Genomic DNA, 24,798 nt, shown 5'->3' on the forward strand with positions numbered 1-24,798 from the left:
CGCTTGGTACCCTTGGGAAGCTCATGACCTTAAAGAGCTGAAAAAGGCTGTCGCAGAGGATGGGTCCAATTCCCCACGGGCAGAAACCATCCTCCAGGGCTTAGTGCACCAACCCTGCACGACCCACAATTGGAAAATGCTCTGTAAGGCTGTCCTCCCTCCAAATTCGTTTATCAAATTCTGCGCCTTCTTTAAAGAAGACTGCCATATGCAGGCAGAGATAAATCAAGCAGTAGCATTGCCCAATGCCACCAACCCCGGACTCACCTTCCCATGGGTCCTTGGCAAAGGGCCCTGCAAAAGGTGCCAGACCCCATTAACCTTTTTACAGACAGCTTATATGTGGCCAATCTTCTCCCTGGGCTTCTGGGAGCCCACATTCGCTTAGATTGTAATCCCATCACCTCCCTTATGATACAAGTAAGGAGTACCTTACAAGGCCGCAATAACCCTATTTTTGTTCAACGCCTTCGGGGTCATCAAGGGATGCCAGGATTTCTAGCCACTGGAAATGCCCAGGCAGACACTCTTGCCTCTCAGGGCCCTAAAATATATACAATGGATAGTGCCAGCCAACTGCACACTTTAACTCATGTAAACTGGCGAGGTCTACATGCCAGGTTTCCAAATATACCTATTTCACAGCTAAAAAGGATTGTACACACATGCAAATCATGCCTTCCGTATCTGCAAGTACCCCCCTTACAACCGCCAGGGTCAATCCTAGGGGACTCAAGCCTAATGTGCTGTGGCAAACTGCTGTAACTCACTTCCCGCCTTTTGGGAAACTCAAATATGTTTTTGTGTCCTTTGACACCTATTCACACGTGTGTTGGGCCACAGCACACGCAGGTGAAGCTGCCAAGCATGCAAAAAATCACCTGCTGCAGTGTTTTGCCACCTTAGGGCTGCCAGCACAAATTAAAACAGATAATGGGCCTTGTTTTTCTAGCAAAGCCTTACAAGAATTCTTAGTACAATGGAACATTAAACATACTACAGGAATTCCCTATAACCCCCAAGGACAAGCCATTGTTGAATGGCATCACCAATGCCTAAAAATCCAATTATTAAAACAAAAAGGGGGAGTCACCAGCCCTCATCAGCAGTTGGGACAGGCACTCCTAACTTTAAACATCCTAAATTTTTCCAAAAATGAACCTCTGTCTGCCTTCCAGAAACACTGGTCAGCTCAACCACCGCGCCCGGAAGTCCAAGTGCAGCCGAAAGACCCCTTAACAGGCCAGTGGAGGGCCCTGACCCATTGCTAATGGGTCGAGGGTTTGGTTGTGTCTTCCCCCTCAGTGAGTCAACCCCTATATGGGTCCCAGCCAAAAATCTTAAGTTCTTGCCAGACACCCAGGGTACTGAGGACCCTGAGGAGTTTATTGTTTGTATGTTTCAGACTGCATTATGAACCCTTTGTGGATGCTCCAAGTGGCCGCCCTCCTCTGGTCAACAAGGACAAGGGCCTCTGCCACCGGGGAAGGTCCCCAGGAGCCAGCCAACCAAACCTGGGAGGTCATACAAGCCGCTTGGAGGTGTCTGTATCACATTTAAAAAAAAAATCACTAACATCACTTTTTGAAGCTGTTTTACAGAATCGACGTGGACTAGACCTGTTGTTCTTACAGCAAGGAGGATTATGCGCCGCCCTCAAAGAAGAGTGCTGCTTCTATGCCAACCACTCTGGAGTGGTCAATGATTCCCTAGCTAAGCTTAGAGAAGGGCTAGAAAAGCACAAAAAAAAAAAAAAAAAAAGAGCGAGAAGCCAATAGTAATTGGTTCCAAAGCTGGCTTTCAAGTTCCCCGTGGCTCACCACCCTGCTGTCCTCCCTGGCAGGCCTCCTAGCCATTTTCATCTTGGGACCTTATGCCATTCACCAGGTTGTGTCCCTTACAAGGCGCAACACCACTTCTCTCATAATGCTCACCCAGGTGGTAGAGGAGGTGGCCCATAATGAAAGCCCTGACAGCCCTTGGGTCAATATGGCCCTTCAAGAAATCAACGCCAATCTCTAAGGCTCCGCCCCGCCCCCGCTTGGCTGGATAGTCAATGACGGGTAAGATTTCCAGAGGGAAACAACCTAAAACAGGCACAGCCACCAGAGGAAATGGAGGCGAGGCTGGGAAGGTTAGCTGCCTCCAGTTGCCTTATTAAAACAGAAAGGGGAGATGTCGGGCTTTAGAAACTAACGCCACCTTAAGTGACATTACAAGTGGCGCCATTATGGGCCCACAAGGGTGTATTAATGTGGCAGCCTAAGACGGCACCGGGAGGAAGTAGGGTGGGGGTGTCTGTGGGAACCTTGCCTTAGCCCTTATTGGCCAAATATGCGCTTCCACGCTCGAGGTTGCAATAGCTAGGCATTGAAACAGGATGCATGCTCTCTTGACCTTTAGGCTGATAAGATTATGTAAAAAACCTCCCTTCCCCATTTGCCTTTAAAAGCAAGTGCTTGTGTGATAATAAACGGAACTGCTCGACAGAACCCCCGCCGCATCTGAGTGTCCTTTAACCGGGCTGTGTTTGGGGCCAGCGGCTGTGCTCACCTCTCTTCACGGCTCTCTTCCCCCATCTCCTTCCAAAGGGGACAGGAGGGAAAGGGGAATCCCGGGCCATTCGCTCGCCCACCGAAAGGAACGAGGCTAGGGCTGTTCGGGTCAGCCGGTGGCGGACCCGACATTCTATAACTACATTTCTTTTTTCTTTTTGAATATAGATGTCATAGATAAGGATCTAATTCAACCTTTTTAAGTTCTGTGTGAAGGAGTTGAATATGCTGCCAGAGCTGGATCGGAGCCAGTGAGAAAACAGTGCCTATGTTAAGTTGCCACTTCTTTACAACCAATTTAGGATCTGAAGCTTTAGAAATGTCAATAGTATTAGGTTTGCCTTACAGTTGGAGCTGCCTTCACATGTGAATTTGCAGTGTAGTTATTTCTGCACAAGAAATTTTTCCTGAACTAAGTGGAGTTGTGGATTTGTAATCCTATAAACACAGGTACATTGCATTTTAATTCTGTGTCTTATTTAGCCAGTTTTGGTTCACGGTGTTATTTGTGGTTAAACTGTATGACTGTAAGGCTCACACATAAATTAAACAGAAATATTTGCAAAGCTTTATATGAGGATGATTACTATAGCTCTTGTGTTTAATATTGTGGTGGACAATTGTGTAAGATGGGGGACAGAGAAGGCAACAGGACACAAAGGACAGGGCTGAGTCCTGGGGTGGACCTGTAAACCCGGGCGTGTGATATTGTCAAGACAGTGCTTTTCTTCTTACTGGAATACTCCTCCCCAAAATAATGGTATAATAACTCCCTCCGGTGTTGTGTTCCCAATGAGACCTACACTCTTGTCCTATTTTGAATTGCTCCCCCACCCTCTCACCCTAAATCCCGCTCACTTTGCTTGATTTTATAGCACCTCTCTCTCTCTCTCTCTCCTTATTACCTTTACTTTTTACTGTCTGTGTTTTCCCTTGAGAATGCAGCTCCACAGAGACAGGGATTCCTATCCGTTTAGATCACTGATGTGTTCCAAGTACTGAAAACAGTATCTGGCATACATTACATGCTTAATAAATAAGTGCATGAATGAATACCTTCTAACACTTCATTTGCAAATGGAGCATGCACCATCCCTGAAGTGCCTCCCAGCCCTCTAGTCTCACCCTCTGACTGTTCTCTCTTCCTTCCCCCCAGTGCTGACTCCCAAGAAACATACTTAAGTTGATGCTTCAATTAGATTTTTCTTTTTTACCAGATCTTTATTACATAATTTGCAATTCTCTTAATACTATCTCCATACATTCTAAATATAATTCTATTTACATCAGTTCTTTCATGTCTACTTATTCTATATCTCACCCATCCACCGACAGTATCTTTGGTAGAAATAAGTTAAGGGAAATTTATCTGAAATTTGTAGAAAATAAATGGCAACAATAGTAGCAGTCAGTGATCCCTTAGCTTCCAAAAGTGCCAGTCAGCAAAACATACAACATCACCCCTGAACCTCAGTGGCACTTTCAGTGAATGCAATATCCATATCTTTAAGGGTCAGGATCAGGGTTTTATACATACCTACTCCTGCAAAATTATTAACTAGTATCAATTATTGACTAATATCAATGTTATTAGATAGAGAAAAGTATATTCTCCCACATCCGCAGATCTCCCTGTTGCTGTGGAAATAGTCCTATTTTCCTCTTTGTCCCTGGTCTGACAGCACTTCTACTGTGGCTGTGATAGAAATAGTCTGTGTCCTGGTAGCTATGGTAACAACTTGAGAAAAGTTACTTTTCTCATTGGTGCTTCTCTCCCATCTGGGCACGCGTGGACATGGTCCTCATTTTAGGTAATTGATATGGATTATTGTTTAAGAAATGATTAGAGTCAGATAACCTGTTCTAATCTTAGTGTGCAAGTGTCTCAACAACATTAGAAGTGTCAGTCACGTGGGGAGGCACCAGCATACCCCTCTCTCCCTCACATACGTCTGTTTCATAGCCAGATTTATCAGACACACGAAGAAGAGCACCAGGTTCTTCTCTCTACTGGAGGCAGGTCCAATGGTGTACAGATGAGCCTGTGTATAGACAAATGAAGTGAGTTCTCAATTTCAGCTCTGGCACTGATCCTACATTAGTTTGTCTTCAATTCACTTTGTAGGAGTTCAATGATTTTGACAAAGTTTGGAAGACTACAAAAGGACAAGATATTCATTTTCTGTAAAATGTTTTCATTAAATAAGAAACTTCTGTAATGGACTGCATAATTCAGTTTTTCATCTTGTAATTAAATGGCAACTGCTGTTTTAAAACAAGCACATCTGCTGCCATGTTGATGGGTTCACTGGAACTGAATTACATTGTTAGAAATCATAGAAGGGAGAGATTTCAATGATTAATGTTTAGCACAAAGGCCACAGTTAAGCCAATACTTCACCTAGTCATGGCACAGATATCAATATACAAAGCATTAAGATCCATAACAACCTACAGTGAATTTAAGATAACATCCCTAGAATATAAGTGGTATCTAAAGTTATACTGTTGTGGAACTTGGCAAGGAAAACTTCAGACACTCGGAAGGCTGGAAAGTCAGGAAGTTTATTACACTAGCAGGACCCAGACGAACTCACGTTCTAAATCCTGGAAACTTGAGTGCAGGCAGGGTTGTAGTTTTATACTTTTCTTACGCAGGCATGAAGGCTTTTTAATTGGTCCTGTCTGTATCTAGGCAGAATTACACGAACTAGGGCAAGCAGGTGTACAGAAGCAGACAGTGCAGTTATGGTGACCACAGACCAGGGTCTTTAGCAGGCAGCTACACAGAGGCAGGATGTGACCCATTTTCACAAACTAGGGTCTTGGGTGGGCAGCTTCTCTGAAGTAGGCAGGTGGCAGGGTTACAGAAGCTGAAGATGCAAACAACTGATCTAACCATTAAACCAACTCTCAGGGGCTTGCCGCAAATTGGCACATTCCAGCTACTAGGCTACATGGACAAAGGGACTTAGTAAAATCTACTTTTTAGATCCCAACAACACAGTAATCCAAAAGCCATTAGCCATCAATCTGCTTTCATAAGTTTGGGTTATGTTTAACTTTGGAATAAACACTTATGGAAGGTTGTTGAATACCTTGGAAATTTTTAGTGCAAACATCTTGGCAAAAAATACAGAATATATATGTATATATATATATATATATATACACATATATTCTGTATTTTATATATTCTGTGTGTGTGTGTATATATATATATATATACCAAGTATAAAATTATCTGTGAATATTATTCTTTCTGCAATTACTGAAAGAAGTGCTACAAGGAAGTAAGAGAACTTCCATTGCTATTATGGCACTTATGTTCATTATACAATTCAACAAAATGTAAATGCATTTTCTATGCTTTATTATTTATTTCATTAATATTTTTTAAAAATTAAAAGTTTTAATTTTACAGAAAAGTTGCAAAGGTAGTACAGAGTTTTCATATATTTCATATAGAGGACACAAAGAAACCCTTCGAGGTGATGGAAATGTTTGATATCTTGCTAGTGGTGGTAGTTACATGACTGTACACAAATAGTTAACTGTCAATCAACTGAATAGTTAGAAATAGCAAATTTTATTATGTGTAAATTGAAACATGAATAAATCAAAAGAAAAAGAGACATGAAAAAAATTTAAAGCAGAACCTGAATAAAATTTAAATGCCCTCAAGAATGCTTATTTTTTTAAAAAAAGAAAGCATGAGGAAAAATATTAGGAATAAAAAAGAGTATAAATAACCACACATGTATATGTTTTAAGAACAACAAAAGAATACTACAAATGACCTACTGTGAGTAAATCTAAAATTTTAGATGAAACAGAAAATCTCTTCGCAATTCTTAATTATCAAAACTGACCTGAGAATAAACTGAAACCACAAGGTCATCATTTGCAATTAAGAAAACTGAAAAAAACATCGTGCCTATGCCTTCTAATCCTCACCCAAACAAAAGAGATACATGGCCCCGGTAGTTGCACAGGTATTCTTTACCAATTCTTGAATGAGTGCATGATTTCTGTCTTTCACAAACTGATTCACAGAATCAAAAACTCAGCAAGCTATTTAACTGATTTTATGAAGCTAATACAGCATTGACAGCAAGTAAAACAAAGAAAATATGAGAAAACATGCCAGTACAATTAAAGATGTCGCATCAGGTTCTTATGGCTGTTGTAGCAAATTGCCACAAGCATAGTGGCTTGAAACAATACCAATTTATTACCTTGCAACTCTTGGAGTTGTCAGGACTGTAATCTGCTGGAGGCCCTGGAGGAGGGCCACGCGTCCCCCAGCTCTGGTCCCCACATCACTTCACCTGCCGCTCCTTCCCTCAGGTCTCTTCTTTGACTCTGATGCCCCTGCCTGTCTCTTATGAGGACCCTTGTGACTAGCTGAGGCCCACCAGAATAACCTCTCCATCTCAAAATCTTTAATTTAATCCCATATGCAAAATCCATTTTGTTATGTAAAGTTACTTCAAAGGTTCTGGAGATTAGGAAGTAAATATCTTTGGGAGATCATTATCTTGCCTTCCACAGTTCTAAATAAAAGTTCTAAATAAAATACTTATATCAAAACTAATCATGTGTAAAGAAAAACAAATTATCCTGAACAAACAGATGTTATGTCAGAAACACAAGGCTGACTCAGCATCAGAAATTACCGTAGGGTACCCTCAACAGTTGAAGAAAAACCTTCCCTCATTCATAGTAAACATTAATACTCATTCATAATAGGAAATCTTTCAGCAGTTGAAATGGTATCATTGTAAGTGGATAAAAGTATAAATATTTAGCCCATTTCAAAATGACTACTACTAAATTATTCTCCAAAGTATTTTCCAATTTTCACTTCTTTCAGGAAGACATAGGAGTTCCTATTTTGCACATTCTCACCCAAACTTTGGTAGTCAGACTTTTCAAGATTTGCGATCTAACAAATGCTAATATTAGTTCGCTGTTTACCTTTGAATACTGTCACTATTTACTTATGGATTTCTTTTCCTTCTTTCTTTCTTTCTTTCTTTTTTTTTTTTTTGGCAAATCAGTAATTGCTGATTCAAGTTACCTCTTCTCCAGATCCCTTGTCCATGTCTGTGGCCCGTTTTTCTAGCGTGTTGTCCTTTTGTTTCCATGGTTAATTTAAAGGAGTTCTTTATATTTTCTGAATAATAATCTTTCATATGTAAACTATATGTGAATTCCCTAGAAAAATCTGTCGTACATGAGGATGGGACATGGGGATGAGATAGTTCACTGTTGCATAATTTTAATTCTGAAAATGAAAAGTGGAAAACCACCTAATTGAACTGTGATTCAGGCAAACAACAGAATACTACAGAGAGCAGTTAAATGAATTAATGAGACCAATATACAAGCATACTTCAAAAACTTCATGGAAAAATAAAATTAAAAGATAATACATATCTTTTCATAAACCTTTTGAAGTACCCTCATATATCAACAAGATTTTCAAAAATGTAAAGCTGAGTGTGACAACTACAAGTTAAATGAGTGTGACATGATTTACGTAAATTCGAAGCATTTATACTTCAAATATACTGAGCAATACTGTAGATTTTACAGATAACATAGTTAACAGAAATAAAAATATCATGATTGAAAGAATACATACTAACTTCATGATTGCGGTTTGTTCTGGGCAGAGCAGTGTGGATAGGAATTTGGAGGTGAATCAAGTGACTTCAGTTTTCTCTCAAATATTCTATTTCCTTTTGTTTAAAGAAAAACCTAAATTAAACAGTAAAAAATAAATACGTCTCTCCTTACTAACAGCATTATCAACAATTTAAAGTCGCTTGAAATGATCACTTTGAAATTTATTTTTAAAAGATCTTCCAAGAATAAAACAAAAATTTTAAATAACTAACCTAAGTAGATAGCCTTTGGCCCAGAGTATCACTGAAAATAAATACATAAAGATAATTATTTTACAAGATACCCAAGAAATGTATTTCTTCTTAGCAGCATTTCAGCTCCAAAGAACAGAAAAGTTTACAGAGATCACACACACATGCAGACAAAACCTCACACAGACTTGAAAGAAAGGATTTTCTTTAGTATTCTGCTACACCAATCACCATTTTATTTTTCTGTTGCCGATTCCATAGATGAACCTTTCTCCTGTTTTTGAAAAACTATTTGGAAAGAGGAAGAATTTATATGCAGAGAGAACTTTTCAAGTTCACAAGAAGATGAAGGCATAAAATGAAATCACTCGTATGAAAGCAAATTCATCTTTCATTCTTTGTATTATAAATCTCTCTTGTGTATCAAGAAAAGTCATTGTTTAATGTGAAGCCTTTCGAAGTATTCTTAATATTCTTAAAAATGCTGAGGAAATGTCAGAAATTTTAAAATTATACTTTTTTTTTCCATTTAGAAAAAGCAATGGGTAAGCATGGATAATGCCCAAAGTTTGCTTATGAATGTAACACTCATTAAATGATGGAGAGGTTGTTAACACTGAACAGCTGCTCCTCTTGATACTAAAAAACAACCCAGTGCGATGAGGGCCTGGTTTGGGATCTTACCAAGCTCGCTGACGTTGAATTTCAGGAGGAGTGAACAAGAGCCTTGTGAAGTCTGTCTATCAAACCAAGCGCTAAAATGGTGGATTATTCCAAAAGTGAGAAAAGAATTGAGGAATGAATTGCGTAGGAAAGACTAAATCATTTTTAATATTGCTCAAATGCACCTGAAAGTTCATATTTGTTCATACTTAATTGGAACTTGATGTTCAATACAGAATAAGATATCTAAAGATTTCAATTAGCAGCTCATCTGATAATGTAAATCTTCAGGGCTGAAAACAACTTAGATACTTATCCTAGTATCCCATGTTATTTAACACTTTTACAATATGTATTCTGGATGCAAAACTATCGGAAGATAAGGTGAAATCTTTACTCCAAGCCTGCTTCTTAAGATCTTGGTCACTGTCCTCTGCACCCAAGTGTGCCCTACTTTTTTCTTTCTATTGTGATGGTTCTAAAACCAAAACTGTGCTTAAATGTTTGTACATTCAAATATATTGTTGACACAGACAGGACCTTCTTGCTGACCAAGTCTTTTTGTCTAATTGTGCTGATTCAATATTTCTATTTTTACTGGTAATATTTTAAATATAATTTTTGCAAACATTTCCCATACATGTTACCTAAACAAAGACTTTCATTACATTTTTATAACATTGAATAAATTTCCCAATAGAAGTGAGCTGCAATGAATGAGTATTCCAGAGGCAGAATTTAAAAACTTCCTGTTTCTTGCAGAAAGAAGTCATTTGAATTTCTAAATTCAAGAGATCTAGTCATTAAATAGCATGAATTTGCTTACAGAAACCGGCTCTTTGTTGAGTCACCAGTGGAACAACCCAAAAGCTGTTTATTGATAGACTGTGTTAAATGTAGTCCATGATCCTTCTAACAGCTTTTTTCACTTCAGAATTAAAATTCAAACTCTATACCACAAAGCACTTATAAATACGATTGAAAAATGGCTTTTACTAGCTCAATTTTTTTTCCTTTTTCTTTTTTTCTGATGGGTGTTCTTTTTTTTTTTTTTGGCATGGGGGAAAAACTTAACTCTTTTATCCTCCTAATAACGTTTTGTAACATACTCTATCAGAATTCAATTCTCTCTATCCTTTTCTATTAATTCACTGTCATAGCGTCTTAAATACTGCATGTCCTCTTTCATAAATGGGAGCTAAAAAAATAAAAAGAGAAAGAGAGATACAACAGTCACAGTAATATGTTGAACTTTTAAAAGGAGGGAACAGAACTGAGGCCATCAGAGGTAGGAAAGGGGGTCAGGGGAGGTAGCAAGAAATTGGTAAATGGCCACACAAAATAATTACACTGTGTAATGTTGAATATACTAATTATGCTGATTTGAGCATCACATATTGCACACAAGGATAAATATTCAACACTGTACACCACAGATGTGTACAATTATATTTCAACTTAAAAAAGGTTTAGATCCCAATTTATATAATGAGAGATCTGTTTCTTTTCTTATTGGTCAACTTTATCAAATCAATTTTACCCCTGATTTTACATCAAAGCTTTTAGGCAGCAACCTGTGAATTACTTCATTTGCTTACTCAGTCCATATTCCTCAGATGATGCCAGGTCAGGATTTAAATAGTGGACACTAACAACAATGACTCTTATTTTTCTATGTCTTTTATCCATGCTTGCAAAATTTCAAGCTCCCCGCCAGATCTGCTCCTCTGGGCCATCAATTTCTTGGGTGGGGAGGACTTGTGGATGGATGCAGATGGCAGGTGCTGTTGGTTGTCAGTGCTGTGACACCATCCCTTCTCTGCTTCCTCTCTCCTGGCCTCATTGGTCATTACACCAACACCATGGCATCATGTGGCCCTGGGGTCTCACTGAGTGCAGGTCAGAGCCACAATGCCTTCCTGAAGGAGTGCCCTGCTTTGCTGCAAGGCAACTAAACTGAGCTGCTTATCCTGGTGGCTCAGAGAGATTCAGAGGAATTCAGAGAGATTCACTCCTTAATAATGGATAAAATAGACTTCAAAGCAAAGACAATGACTGGGAACAGAGAAGGATATTACATCACAATAAAAAGATCAACCCACCAAAAAGACAGTGACCCTAAATATGTATGCACCAAATAACAGAGCTGCAAAATATACACAACAAAAGGGCTAAAGTACAAATAAACAAACCCACAATTATAGTTGGGGGTTTCAACACCCCACTTTCAAAAACTAATAAAACTACTAGGCAGAAAAACAATGAAGATATAGAAAAACTGAACAAGATATCATCAACCAACAAGATTTAATTCCCATTTCCAGAACATTCTCCCTAACAACAGCAGCATGCAGCCATTGACCATTTTAGTTGCATATTGCATACTGAGTTCTAAAATGACCTCAAGGAATGATCCCAGGAAGAGCTGAGCAGCTCTGAGACCAGGAACTGCTTATTCAGGAAATAGATGAGGAGCCGTGGAATTAAGACAGTGGCAGTGAGGGTGAGCCTGGAAAGAAAGACTCTCCCTTCTACAGATAGATAACTGATGCACTGATGATTAAAGTGTATCATATGATGTTTCTGTTCTTTGCCAAGGTACTCCTTATAATAGTTCTATTATTTGATGTGAGATTATATATTTACTAGTAGTAATTCAGGAACTCTTTCTAAAACCCTTAAACTCTCTGAACTCCTTTAATTACTGATGTTTCTTGTCCATTTTTCCAAATTTTGCCATTTTTAGATAATTTCTATCTAAAGTCATCTCTATTAGATTCCCAATAATTATTGGGAAGATTTAATCCTGACACTGCCCTCCTTTCCACAGGCACACAGTTCCTTTCTCTCCTATCACTGCTTTCTCCCCACGTTAACAGACTTCCCTTTGTCTCTGTCCCCATCCCAAGGCACAGCCTCAAGGAGCAGTGTCCCTGTATTAACTGCTGCAGGGAGAATATGAAGCTGTTTGAAGCTTCCCAAGTGGAAGCAGACAGACAAAGCAGCCAGCCCTAGAAAAAGAAAATGTCCAGATGCCAGGACCTTCACCTGGGTGGATCCACTACCCACTTCATGCTGGGGAGGAGAGATGACCTCGTTTGACTGCGTATATCATAAAGCAAATACAACCACACCTGGCATGTGAGAGGCTGATGTTCCATGCATACCAGTTGGATTCCATGGGAGATTTTGGGAAATGTTTGACAAGCAAATGAAAGTCTGATGCACAGCTCGTTTCATCTGCACTTTTATCTGGTATGTAAGTTATAAGATTAGTTTTATGTTCTGTGATCCCTTATGACTACTTATTTCATCAATGAATTATCTCTAAGCAAAGTACGATCTCAACCTAATTTATTAATTCATCAAATATTTATCAAGACTCTGCCATGGGCCAAGCACTATAGAACTGATACAAAGCTGAGTTAAGATGCACTCAGCAGTTTGCGAGCTCTCAGCAGACATATAGAGCATGATTAGAAAATCATGCAATGAATGCAGCAGGAGTGAGTCCACTGCAAGGATTCACATCCTGCCAAGTGTGAGCCAGTCTGCCTTGTGGATGTCCGAGACGACGGGATCTATTTCTCTCTCCTCCTTCACTTTACTGAAGATGATGATTCTGCAGTCAGAAACAGGACCAGGAAAAAAGCCTGAAAGTCTGCTTACTCTCTAACTACATTACCTCTGTCATCAGAATATCTATAGCTTATGCTAATTAATAGACTATATATCTATTCTACATGTCACTAAATGTTTTATATTTCTCATTTAGTAATAACTAATACATGAATTTTTCTACATATTCTAATTTTTTATTGAATGTCTTTGATAATTCATAATCAAATTCATAATGTAGAATTTCAGATACTAAAAAAAATTTCCATAAACTCTGACAAAATTTTGGTAAGAAAACTGTAACCCTCTTTTTCTGGTGAAACAATGAGGTCCAGGGAAGTTAAAGGAGTTTTCCTCTCTCTCAGAGCCTGTCTTCTATCTCCTCCTATTATACCATATTACGGATAACATGGCTTCTTTGGGCAAAGAAAAAAAACACACACCCACACATCTGAAAGCTCAGCACATTCATACAGGGAAAGTTGCAAACTGTAGCTACTACATTATAAAACCCACATTATAAAAAAACTTCAGCCTCTGAAATTCTTGAATTTATATCAACAGAGCTGGGTAGGGAGGAACAGGTTAGTCAGCTGTGACATTTACTTGTGAGAAAGTCTCCAAATCAACTACAATTTGTAATTCTTTATGGATTAGTGGGAACACTCATAATTGTACCTAGAGAAAAAGAAGACATCAGGACAAATTTAAGGAAAGGATGAAGATGTTAGAACAAAGGCCTGGGGTTCATCACTAACTAAATCTAATCTCTGCTTTCAACAAGCTAAAAAATCACCTGCCAAGGAGGAAAAAAGCACCTAAATGACATCCATAATAAATTGATTTACTTCTTGAGCAATCTCCCAGCAGAGAGAAATATGAATATAAGTGATTCTGCTTTCATCGTGAAGGACCAAGAGCAGAGTAGCGGAAGGCAGTGGCAGTCCCTTCTGCAGATCACTAGTCAAATTATGTAGAGTCTGGAGGCCATTAATGAGGTATACTCCGTCTCCATGGAAACTCCAGTCAAAGCTCGATTATCCTGACAATGTGGGGGTTTTTCAGACTGTTCCAAGGGCCCACGGACTTCTCTTACTGCCTTGCTGGCTTCCAGGCTCTCCCAACAAGAAAAAAAAGGGAAGAACAAGAAAAAAAAGGGAAGATGCTATTTTCTGTGTGTGTGTGTGTGTGTGTGTGTGTGTGTGTGTGAGAGAGAGAGAGAGAGAGAGAGAGAGAGAGAGAGAGAGATGTTACTTGTTCTTAGGTATAGGTGATACTTTTACTTATTTTTCTTACCTATCATTTCCTGTAAATAAGCAAAATTGACCACAATTCTATTTTTTTCATGCCTTTGATCTCAAGGGTCACTTGACAAGTACTTGTGGATTTTTTGGATTAAATCCTAGATTCTCACAAACAAGTTTAATTCCCATAGAAGTATATCCTAAGTGTGCTTCTAAATAGGTTTCTATAATCCATAAATTAAATAAGATGACTGACCTTTCACGATAAACCCCAGTTGTTAATAAGGAAGGAAGAGAACTTTCTATTTATGTATACTGCTTAGTTTGCCATCTGGCTTTATGACACCACAAAAATGGCTTGATTTCTGAACAAGATGGAATAGATTTATCTATTTTTATCTCTCCTACTAAGTACAGCTAAATACCCTCAATATTATACTTTTTAAAAAGATGACTCTGAATAGTAGAAAGAAGGCAGCAGATAAGCTAGAGACCCCAAAAGACTGGGAAAAGGGTAGGCTAGCAAGATAGGAACCTTTCTGATGATAAACATCCTACTTCATCAAAACACCAGGAAAACATTCATGCCTCTCTCCCAAGCCCACCGACACATGCCTGGCGGTAATAGACACCCACCTTCATAGTGTCCCAGAGGCCACGCGGGAACCCTGGCCTCCCACCCACGCCCAACGGGGTGAGCCCTCTGTCTCCATGACAGGATGGTGCTGGGGCGGCTGGATGACAACCGGGTCCCCACTCCACCTGCTGTAGTGTGGAGGCACAGGGGCCAAGGGGCCTAGACTTCCACCTGCACTCAGCAGAAAGAGTCAGCAGCACCCTTCACCTGCCAGCACGGTTTTAGCAGAGGATTAGTAAAAGAGATGATCCAGGTTAAATGCCCAGGATAAAATTGAAAATCACTCATGATAGCAAGAACCAGGAACATTTCAACTTGAATGGGAAAAAGACAATCAATAGAAGCCAACAACCAAATGGTAAGATGTTGGAATCATCTCATAAGAATTTTAAAGCACCCATCACAAAATGCTTCTGTGAGCAATGAAGATCACGTTTACCAAAAGAAAAAATAAACATCACACAGAAAAGAAATACATAAAGTAGAATCACATGGAAATTTTAGAACTGAAAAATACAATAATATTTAGAAACTCACATAATGAGATTAATGGAAGAATGGAGATGACAGAGGAAGAAATCAGAAATAATCCGATCTTAACACCAGAGGGAAGGCACTTAAAAAGAAAAAAGAAAAAGAAAAAAAGCAGGGCCTTGGGGACTGTACTGTAACAAAAGATGTGTGGGACACTCACATGATTGGAGTCAAGAAAGGAGAGAAGGAAGAGAACACAGGCAGGAAAAGTACTGAAAGAAACAATATGTCAGACTTTCCAAATTAGGCAACAGACATTAACCTACAGATTAAGGAAGCTGAGCTAACCCAAACAGGATAAAACCAAAGTCATCAATACCAAGAAACATTAAAATCAAATTTCCTCCCATTCTTTCCACTGCCCGTTGCAAACCTAAGCTCAAGCCTGGGGCCCAGCGGCCTCGCGTCGCTTTTGCCACGGCTCTCAGAGTCACCGACGTGCAGAAACAGATTACACATACGATGGCTTTCACTGAACAAGAAGCCAATGGGAAAGCAGAAGAAACAGATGCAAAGGCAGAATAAGAGTTGGACACTGAGAAAGATTGTCTTGTGCAAACCCAAAGACTGAAGATTATTGAATACTGTGAGAAGAAAGAAAAGCAGACTGAGAAGCAGAAGAAAATCCAGATGTCCAATGTGATGAATTAAGTGAGGTTCAAGGTCATCAGAGCAAGAGATGACCTTATCACAGACCTACTAAATGAATCAAAAGAGAGGATCAGCAAGGTGGTAAACGACATAAGCAGGTACCAAGTGCTGCTGGATGGACTGGTGCTCCCGGCTTTGTACCAGTTGTTGGAGCCCCAAATTATTGTTTATTGCAGGAAACAAGATTCCCTTCTGGTAAAGACTGCAGTGCAAAAGCGATCCTTATGTACAAAATCTCCACCAGAAAAGATGTTGTTGCCCAATTTGATCAGGAGTCCTACCTGCCTGAGGAAATAGCTGGTGAAGTTGAGATCTATCATAGGGATTGTAAAATAAAGTTTTCCAACACCTAGAAAGCCAGCGGGATCTCTTAGCCCAGCCTATGATACCAGAAGTAGGGGGAGCCTTGTCTGGTGCAAACACCAGCAGGAGGTTTCTGGACTGAGCCTTTGGGAGGTGGAGCTCATCACTGCTCTGCTCCTATGATGTGGAAGTCTCGGATATTTGTGGAAACAAGATTGTCTATGTAGCTTCATCTTTACTGTTCTAATATTATTCTGTATTTACCAGTGGATACCCTTCTAATGCCCTTGGCCTAATTGTTAACTGTGGGAGAAAGGCTCACTTAATATGATCACGAAGCTAGCTTTAGTTCATCTAAAAGTAGCACAACTTCCCATCAGTTCTGCAGCACAAAGGTAAGGGCATCAGATGGTGGCTGTGAATTCTCTGAGTCCTCTACTCTCTCTGGCTCTCAGTTATCTAGTCTAGAGGGTGATGAGTGTGATGTTCTCTGCCTTGAAGTCTCTGTTCTGAGGGTTTGAAATGCATATGGCGCATGCATTCCTTGTAGTAGCTACACTATTCAGGCCTAGAAGTTTTCCTCATCTGTAAATGTGATTTAAAATCTAAGCCATGCTTTATTTATTAAAACAAAAGTTTACGTGGACATTAAATAAAAAATACAATAAAACATGAAAATCAAAAACAAAGAATAATATTGAAGGCAGCTGGATAGAAATGAGACTTATGCATGGGAACAATGACTGGTGAGATAGCAGATTTATCACCAGAAATATGAAGGCGGGGAGGAAAAGGCACAATATTTTCAAGTGCTAACAGAATATAAAATCCATACACAGAACACACAATAAAGAGCAAAAAAACACATGCACAGAACATCCACACACAGCAAAAAAAATATCCTTAGGAATGAAGGCAAAAACAAAATATTCACAAATGAAGGAAAGGTTGTTTTTTACCAGCATATCTACTTTAAAAGAATGGCTAAACAAATTCATCAAACAGAAAGGAAATGATAAAAATAGGAAATTTGAAACATGAAAAATTAAGAAATAATAGAAAAAGTAAAAACGTGGGTAAGACTATCATTTCTTTCCTTAAAAATTATGTTTGATGATTGAAGCAAACATAATATTGCTGTATTCTCCAATGAATGTGAAGGAAATATTCAAGACAAAAATATTACATAGGAGATGGGTAAATCTTCCTAAATTGAAGCAATATTTCTATGTTTAAATGAAAGTAGAAAAAGGCAACAAAAAGGACAAAGTAGAAAAGGACAGAATACCAAAAGATTTTGAAAGGCTTTGTGTCTATAATACCTGAAGAAACCACTAGAAATATCTGCACAAAAAGATACACTCAAAAACACGATAGATTAATCAAAATGAAATTGTAAAAACAAAAACAAAAACAAAAACAAAACAAATTAAGCAACCCACAGAAGTCAGGAAAATAAAAGAGATAAAAAGCAGAAGGATGCTATCTTGCCAATTTTCCTGTAAATCTAAAACTGTTCAAAAAAGGTAAAGTTTATTTTTTAAAAATCTAAGTGCAGTTGGAGGAACCAGAGAGAAAAAAGACAGAAAATGAGCAATAAAATGGCACACTTCAGGCCTGACATAATTATATTAAATATAGTGATGTGAATACACCAAAGAAGAGACATTAATAGAAGGGATTTAAAATCATGACCCAACTATATGCTGTCTACAAGAACCTCAATCAAATATAATCATGTGCCACACAACAACTTTTCAATCAATGACAGAACACATACATGACGACGGTGGTTGAAGCAGCTGGTTTGTGGCAGGCTATACCATCTAGCTTTGTCTAAGTACATTCTATGATGTTCGCACGAGGACGAATCGCCTAACAACACATTTCTCAGAACGTATCCCCATCATTAAGTGATGCATGACTTTAGGTATAGGTAGGTTGAAAGTAAAAGGATGAATAAGGATATATCATGCAAACATTAATCAAAAAAAAAAAAAAAAGTAGACTTCAGAGCAAAGAAAACTACCAGGGACACAGAAGGACAATATCTAATGATAAAATGGTTGATCTGTCAAAATGACATAGCAATCTAAATGTGTATGCTTAAGAAACACAGATTCAAAATAAATAAAGCAAAAACTGATAAAACTGAAAGGAGAAATAGACACATCCACTGTTATAATTGGAGACTTTAACATACCTCTCTCAACACTGAAAGAACAATTAGTCCAAAGATGAGAAAGGATATAAAAGGACTAAGCAACATAATCAACCAACAGTATTGAACTGGCATTTATAGAACTTTCTAACACCACAAAAAAAGACATATCTTTTCCAAGCAGCCATTAAACATTCACCTACATAAACTACACCCTAAACCAGAAAACAAACCTCACCAAATTTAAAAGAATTGAAATCATAGTTTGTTTTCTGACCATAATAGAGTCAAACTAAAAAGCAGTAATAGAGAGATTACAGGAAAATCTCTAAACATTGGAAATATAAAACACACTTCTAAATAATCCATAGGTCAAAGTGGAATTCATAAGCAAACCAAATACACATTCAACTGAATTAAAATAAAAACAAAACATATTTGTGGGGTGCACTTAAAGCAGTGCTGAGAGGAAAATGTGTAGCATGAAATGATTACCTTAAAAAAGAGGAAAAGTCTCACATCAACAATCTAAGCTCTCACTTTAAGAAATTAGAGAGACTTCCAATCAAGATGGTGAAATAGACGGTCCCCAGTATCACTCTTTCCCACAATCGACCAATTTACAACTATGAAAAAGAAATGACAGCCAAGCTGGGGCTGCTAGAGCTCAGGGGAAGAGGAGGAGAGACATATGGAGTTCATGAAGGCAGGATAAGCCACGATGAGAGAAAGAAAGGACTGTTCCCACCATTTCAAGCCCCAACCACTTCAAGGCTGGCCCTGGTGAGTACATGGAGCAAGAGCTGGTAAAAGCCACAGCTGTGCCCTTTGTATGATGTTGTTTGGAGGCTGGAGGGGAGAAGAGGGCCTTGGTGGCCCAAGGGCCAGCAAGACCACTAACAGGGTTCCAGTGGAACCACACAGGAGTGAGGTGCCACAAACAACTGAATAAAGGAGCCACTCAGAGGCTAGTGAGTCATCACACGAGATCAGCACCTGGTCTGTCCCATAGGAAGTGTTGGAGTGCAGGGGGTGGAGGAGACAGGCCCATGGGGGGAACACTGGGGCACAGCATGGACAGCTGATCTGCCCTCCAGTCAGCACAGGATGACTCAGTGGAGACTGGTCAGGAATATAGAACTGCAGGGGGTGAAGTTTGCTGAAAAGACTCTGGCCCAGACCAGAGTTTCCACACAACCCAGGGGTACCAGACCTCACAAGACCCAGAAGTGCTTACAAGGTGAACAATTAAAACCTGAGCTGCACAAAAAGCTTTCCCCAGAGAATCATCAGCAAAGCATCTACTTAGTTCAACCACAGGGGTGGTTCCCACAGGAAGTTCCCCACATTTAGAAGCAACCAAAGGACAACAAATTAGTTCCAGTGCAGAGTTTAAGAGGTGGGAACAACAAATAATCCAACTCAGAACTGAAAAAAACCCAGAAAACCCACAGATCAAAGTTCTGATACTAACCAGTAAAGGTCTAAGACCACCAAAAACACCTATAAAACCCAGAAGGACCAGAAGCCCCCTGAGCTCCCAAGCTCGGGTGGGGGGAGGGCCAAGCACCTCAGTCATGCCCCTCCAATGTCCACAACCAGCCCAGCAATGACCACCAGGCTGCTGCCAGAAGCACCCCAGGCTCCTAAATGGAGATGGTAGGGGGCACAAGGGCCTCAGCCACACACCCTCAATGTCTACATTCAGCCCAGTGACGACCATCAAGCTGCCACTGGAAGTACCCCAGGCACCTGGGGTGGAGGGCACTGAGGGCCTCTACCATGCCGCCACTGAAGTCTGCATCCAGCCCAGCCACAACTGAGCTGCCACCTGAACTCCCCTGCCAGAGTGAAGGAGGTGCCACGGGCCTTGTCCCACCTTCCTCCTCCTCCCACCACCCCCAACTGCTCCACAACATCTTAGAAAGTAAAAGAATAATAATAATAAAAAACAAATAAATTTTAAAATAAATTCTGAAAAGAATAGCAAGATATTTCCAAAGAAAGCAGAAGGAAAGAAAAAATAAAGATAAAAGCAGAAATCAATGATATTAGAAAGAGAAAAGCAATAGAGAAAATCAGTGGGGGATAAAACACTAGTTCATTGAAAAGATCAACAAAAATCACAAGCATCTAGGAAAACTGACGAGGAAAAGAAGAAAGAAGACACAAATTACCAACATCAGAAGGAAACATGAATATCATTATAGATCCTGCAGATATTAAGGGGTAATAAGGGACTACTACAAAGAGCTCTATACACATAGATCGAACAACCTAGGTGAAATGGGGCATTTTCTCTAAAATGGCACAAAATACCAAAATCAACCAACATTAAATAGATAATTTAAATAGCACTATAACTATTAAAGAAATTGAATTTATAGTTTAAAGACTCCTGAGAAAATAACTTCCAGGCCTATATGGTATCAGTGGAAAATTCTAGTAAACATTTAAAGGATTAAGGTCAATTCTACCCAGCCTCTTCAAGATAACAGAGTAGGATAAAACACCTCCCAAATCATGTATTACCTGATACCAAAACCAGGTAAAGTACAAAAAATAGAAAGTACCAACATCCTTCATGATCACAAATGCAAAAATCCTCAATAAAATATTAGCAAATCAAATCTAATAATATATAAATAAATATAAATACCCATGACCAAGGGAATTTTATTTTAACAATGTCTAAATCACAAACTCATTACAATTTCTAATCCCTGTGAAATATAAAATATATAGGCATAAATCTAACAACACCTTTATAGGAAAGATTTCATCAACTACAAAACGTTGATGAAAGAAATCAAAGGCCTAAATAAACTGACAGACTGTATTCATGGATTCAAGAATTTGACATTTCAGAAGTCTATATTCTCCAAATTTACCTGTAAGTTTGGTGCAATGTCTCATGATCTCATAGATATAGGAAAAGTTATTCTAAATTTATATCGAAAGGCCAAGAAACCTAAATACCTAAAGCTAAAACAAAGAATACAGTGGGAGTATTAACTTTACTGATTGTAAGACCTGCTGCACAGCTGCAGTTATCGACAGTGTAGTACTGGCAGGAAAGAAACATAGATCAATGGAACAGAATAGAGAACCTTGAAATAAGCCCACAAAAGGATGACCAACTCATTTTTAACAAAAATATGAAAGAAATTTATTGGAGGAAGGATAATCTTTTCAATTTATGGTGCTGGAGTAACTGTATATCCATACAGAAAAAATAAACATAAGAGAAAATCTTCAAGATGTATAGCAAGGTGAAGAGCTCACATACAAGATGATAAAAGCAGAATCTGTTGAAGAAGATAAAAACCAATAAGTTGGACTTCAAAATTAAAGGCTTTGCTCTCCAAAACTCTACTAAAAGGAAGAAAAACAATCTACAGATTTAGGGAAAATATTTGCAAACCAAATATTTGACAAACAACTCATATATAAAGAGCTCTTAAAACTCAACAGTACAAAAACAAACAATTCATTTAGAAAATGGGCAAAAGAGACTAGAAGACATTTCACAAAAGAGGAGACACAGATGAAAAAATATGAAAAGATGTTCAACTTCATTAACCATTAGGGAAAATCAAATTAAAGCTATGACAAGATATCAACACATCTATTAAGACAGCTAAAATTAAAAAAACAAAGAGTAACCTCAAATGCTGGAGAGGATACAGAGAAACTAGACCTCTCATGTACTGCTAATGCGAATGCAAAATTGTACAGCCACGCTGGGAAATAGTTTGGTAGTTTCTTCTACAAAAAACAAAAAGAAAAACTAAACTAAACATGCCCTTAACCATATTATCCAGAAACCTGTAAATCACACTCTTGGGATTTATCTCAGAGAAATTAAATCTTATGCCCATACAAAAACCTACCAGAATATTATCCATAGTAGTTTTTGCTCTCATAATAAAAAAATGGGAAATAACCCAAATATCCTTCAAGGAGTGAATGGTTAAACAAACTGTGGTACATTCATACCAAGAAATACTACTCAGGAATGAAAAGGAACAAACTATTGATATGAACAAGTTGAATGGATCTCAAGAGAATTATGCTGAGTGAGAAAAAGGCAATCTGAAAAGGTTACATATTGTCTGATTAGATTCATAAAATATTCTTGAGAACAGATTAATAGTTTCCAGGAATTAGGGATGGGGAGGGGGCTATGGCTATCAGGGAGCAGCAGGAGGCAATACTCCTCCTGAGATCTCTGTGGTGATGGCACAGTTCCATATCTTCACTTTGGTGGTGGTTACAGACACCTGCATGTGTACTTAAAATGTGTAGAACTATATACAGTCACACACAAATGAGAGCATATCAAACGTGGAATCTGAATAAGGTTTGCAGACCGTACTAATGCTAATGTCCCGGTTTTTATACTGTATTTCAGTTATGCTAGATGTTATCCTTGGGAGAGATGGGGTAAAGGGCACGTTCTGTACTACTTTTTCAATTTCTTCTGAATGTATAATAATATCGAAATAAAAAGTTCAAACAATTAAAATAATGGCTCCATTGTCTCTATATTTCTTCCTTTTGATTGTTTAACAGTAGAAAATTTAGATTGCAATTATTCAAAATTACAGTAGTGAGCGTTAAGGTCAAAGTGTTCTGTAATCTTTGTAACTAATGCTGTGAATCAGAAAATAAGGAGAAAAAGGAGACAAAAAGGCTGAATGCATTACAGTAACCAAAGTCAAGTTATCGATAGGTGATTATATAATCATGCGTTTTAGGTCCTGGAACAATAAAAGTCTAGAAATATTTTTATATTGATTCCACTAATTATGGCTATCAATCTCCTTCAGTTAGGCATCACCGATTCTCAAAAGTCATCAAGGAATTTAGGTGACTAATCATAATCTCTATCTTCATAATTACAGAATATAAACCAGTTTGTCTTCCAGTGTTCATATCCTGAAATATTATATGATGATTAGGAAAAAATAATAACAATAAGCAGTGTGGACAGGGACAAGAAGACTGGAAAATGACAGTGGTCATCTGCCATGCTTTTACAGAACCACTCATAGAAAGCCTCTTCGGTAATGTTCGTTTACTCTGTCCTCTCAAACAACTGCTTTTCTGGACTTCACAGAAAAAAAATGAGACTGTTTGCAGGGCATCTCTCTGATTCCTCACCAGTCTGAACAAAGACTTGCCACCTTCCCCAACCATCCCAAAGGAGTCTCGCCCCCTTCCCTGCTAGTCAGGGATGTCAGCCCCTGGCCCCTGGCTCTAGCTTTCCCTCTCTTGAGCATCCTATTTGTTACAGAGTTCTGATTTTTGTCTTCCTTCTCTTGTACCTAAACAAACCACAAACTTCTCCCAGACAGCCAATCAACCAAGCAAACTTCTGTTTCCATAATAGCTGGGACTAAATGACACAGAATCATTAGTACTACCCTAGTAAGACATGAGATTTCAATGACACGGAATGATGTCTACACGAGCTGTATAAGATATACTTCTCATAATCTGAATACAGAGCCTGCTTCATCTTTGCTTTGTCAAAAGGTTTTCCTTACACTTTAGCGCATTGTGTGGAGCGAGTGTTTGCTGTTTTGAGATGTTACAAGCAGGATGGCAGCACAGGCCTACATCACAGCACGCTTGTTCCCTTCAATCAGTTCTGCATGCACTGCAGAACAGACTTCCTAAAGCAAAATTTCCATCATTCTCATTCTCAACTCTCTTGGTAATTCAGTGCACCCATGTTTATTTCTTAATATTTTAAATTTATAATATAGCCCATTGAAATTTCGCTGTGCATGAGGTGCTGTGCTGGGTGCTTGGTGGCATCTCACTCAATTCATGGAATGTTCTAGTCTGAAAGACCAGACATAGAATGGACAATGGCTAGACCACATATGACAACAGAACTGTGAGTCACAACCTCTGGGGAACTAAACCACAACCCCTGCAACTGTTGGCTCAGAACATTCAAGTCTTGGTCAACAACTGAAGCTTCCCTAATTCTTGCTCCCACTTCGAACTCAGAACCAACCTAAAAAAGCCAAATATGCTCTCCAAACCAATCCCATAGGTTGCCCAGTTTTTCGTTAGCCCACATCTAGCTTCTCCACAGTGATCACCTCCCACCAGGGGACAGCTGAAACCTTCCCTTTTTCCACTGTGAAGCTCTCCTGCTCCCCTGCCTGCCTTTGAGTCTCTGCCAAATGCAAGTGACAATGGCTGACCCCCTTACTGTGAAGAGCCTCTGTTTGTTCTCACGTGGGTGGTCCTATGATCCCGCAAGATCATGTGCATCACTTACAGATGCAGAGACGGTGCTGTGGTGGTTGAACTTTCCCGGACGCTACTCCTAAAGCAACATTTCTCCATTCGGTTCACATAGGTCCTGACTTAATATGACCAGATACAAAGCTCTATGTCAACAAAATGCTTAAGATACTAAAAATCATGTTATTCTATGATATTTAAAATATTTGTTATATAAAAGCCAGTGTTACCACCAAGAGGCGAGTAAAACTGCATGTATAACTCAAAGAGATAATAGGTA

The 24,798-nt window shown here is 38.9% G+C and overlaps 1 protein-coding gene and 1 pseudogene across 1 annotated transcript in view; one reads left to right on the forward strand and one right to left on the reverse strand.

Annotated features, from left to right (window-relative positions):
• GABRG3 (gamma-aminobutyric acid type A receptor subunit gamma3) overlaps positions 1–24,798 on the reverse strand; it is a 606,025-nt gene that overhangs the window by 255,529 nt on the left and 325,698 nt on the right. The window lies entirely within an intron of this gene.
• On the forward strand, positions 14,685–16,232 carry LOC134371684 (V-type proton ATPase subunit E 1-like; annotated as a pseudogene).

The sequence above is a fragment of the Cynocephalus volans genome, chromosome 3, assembly GCF_027409185.1.
Source record: "Cynocephalus volans isolate mCynVol1 chromosome 3, mCynVol1.pri, whole genome shotgun sequence".
Classification (NCBI taxonomy): Eukaryota; Metazoa; Chordata; class Mammalia; order Dermoptera; family Cynocephalidae; genus Cynocephalus; species Cynocephalus volans.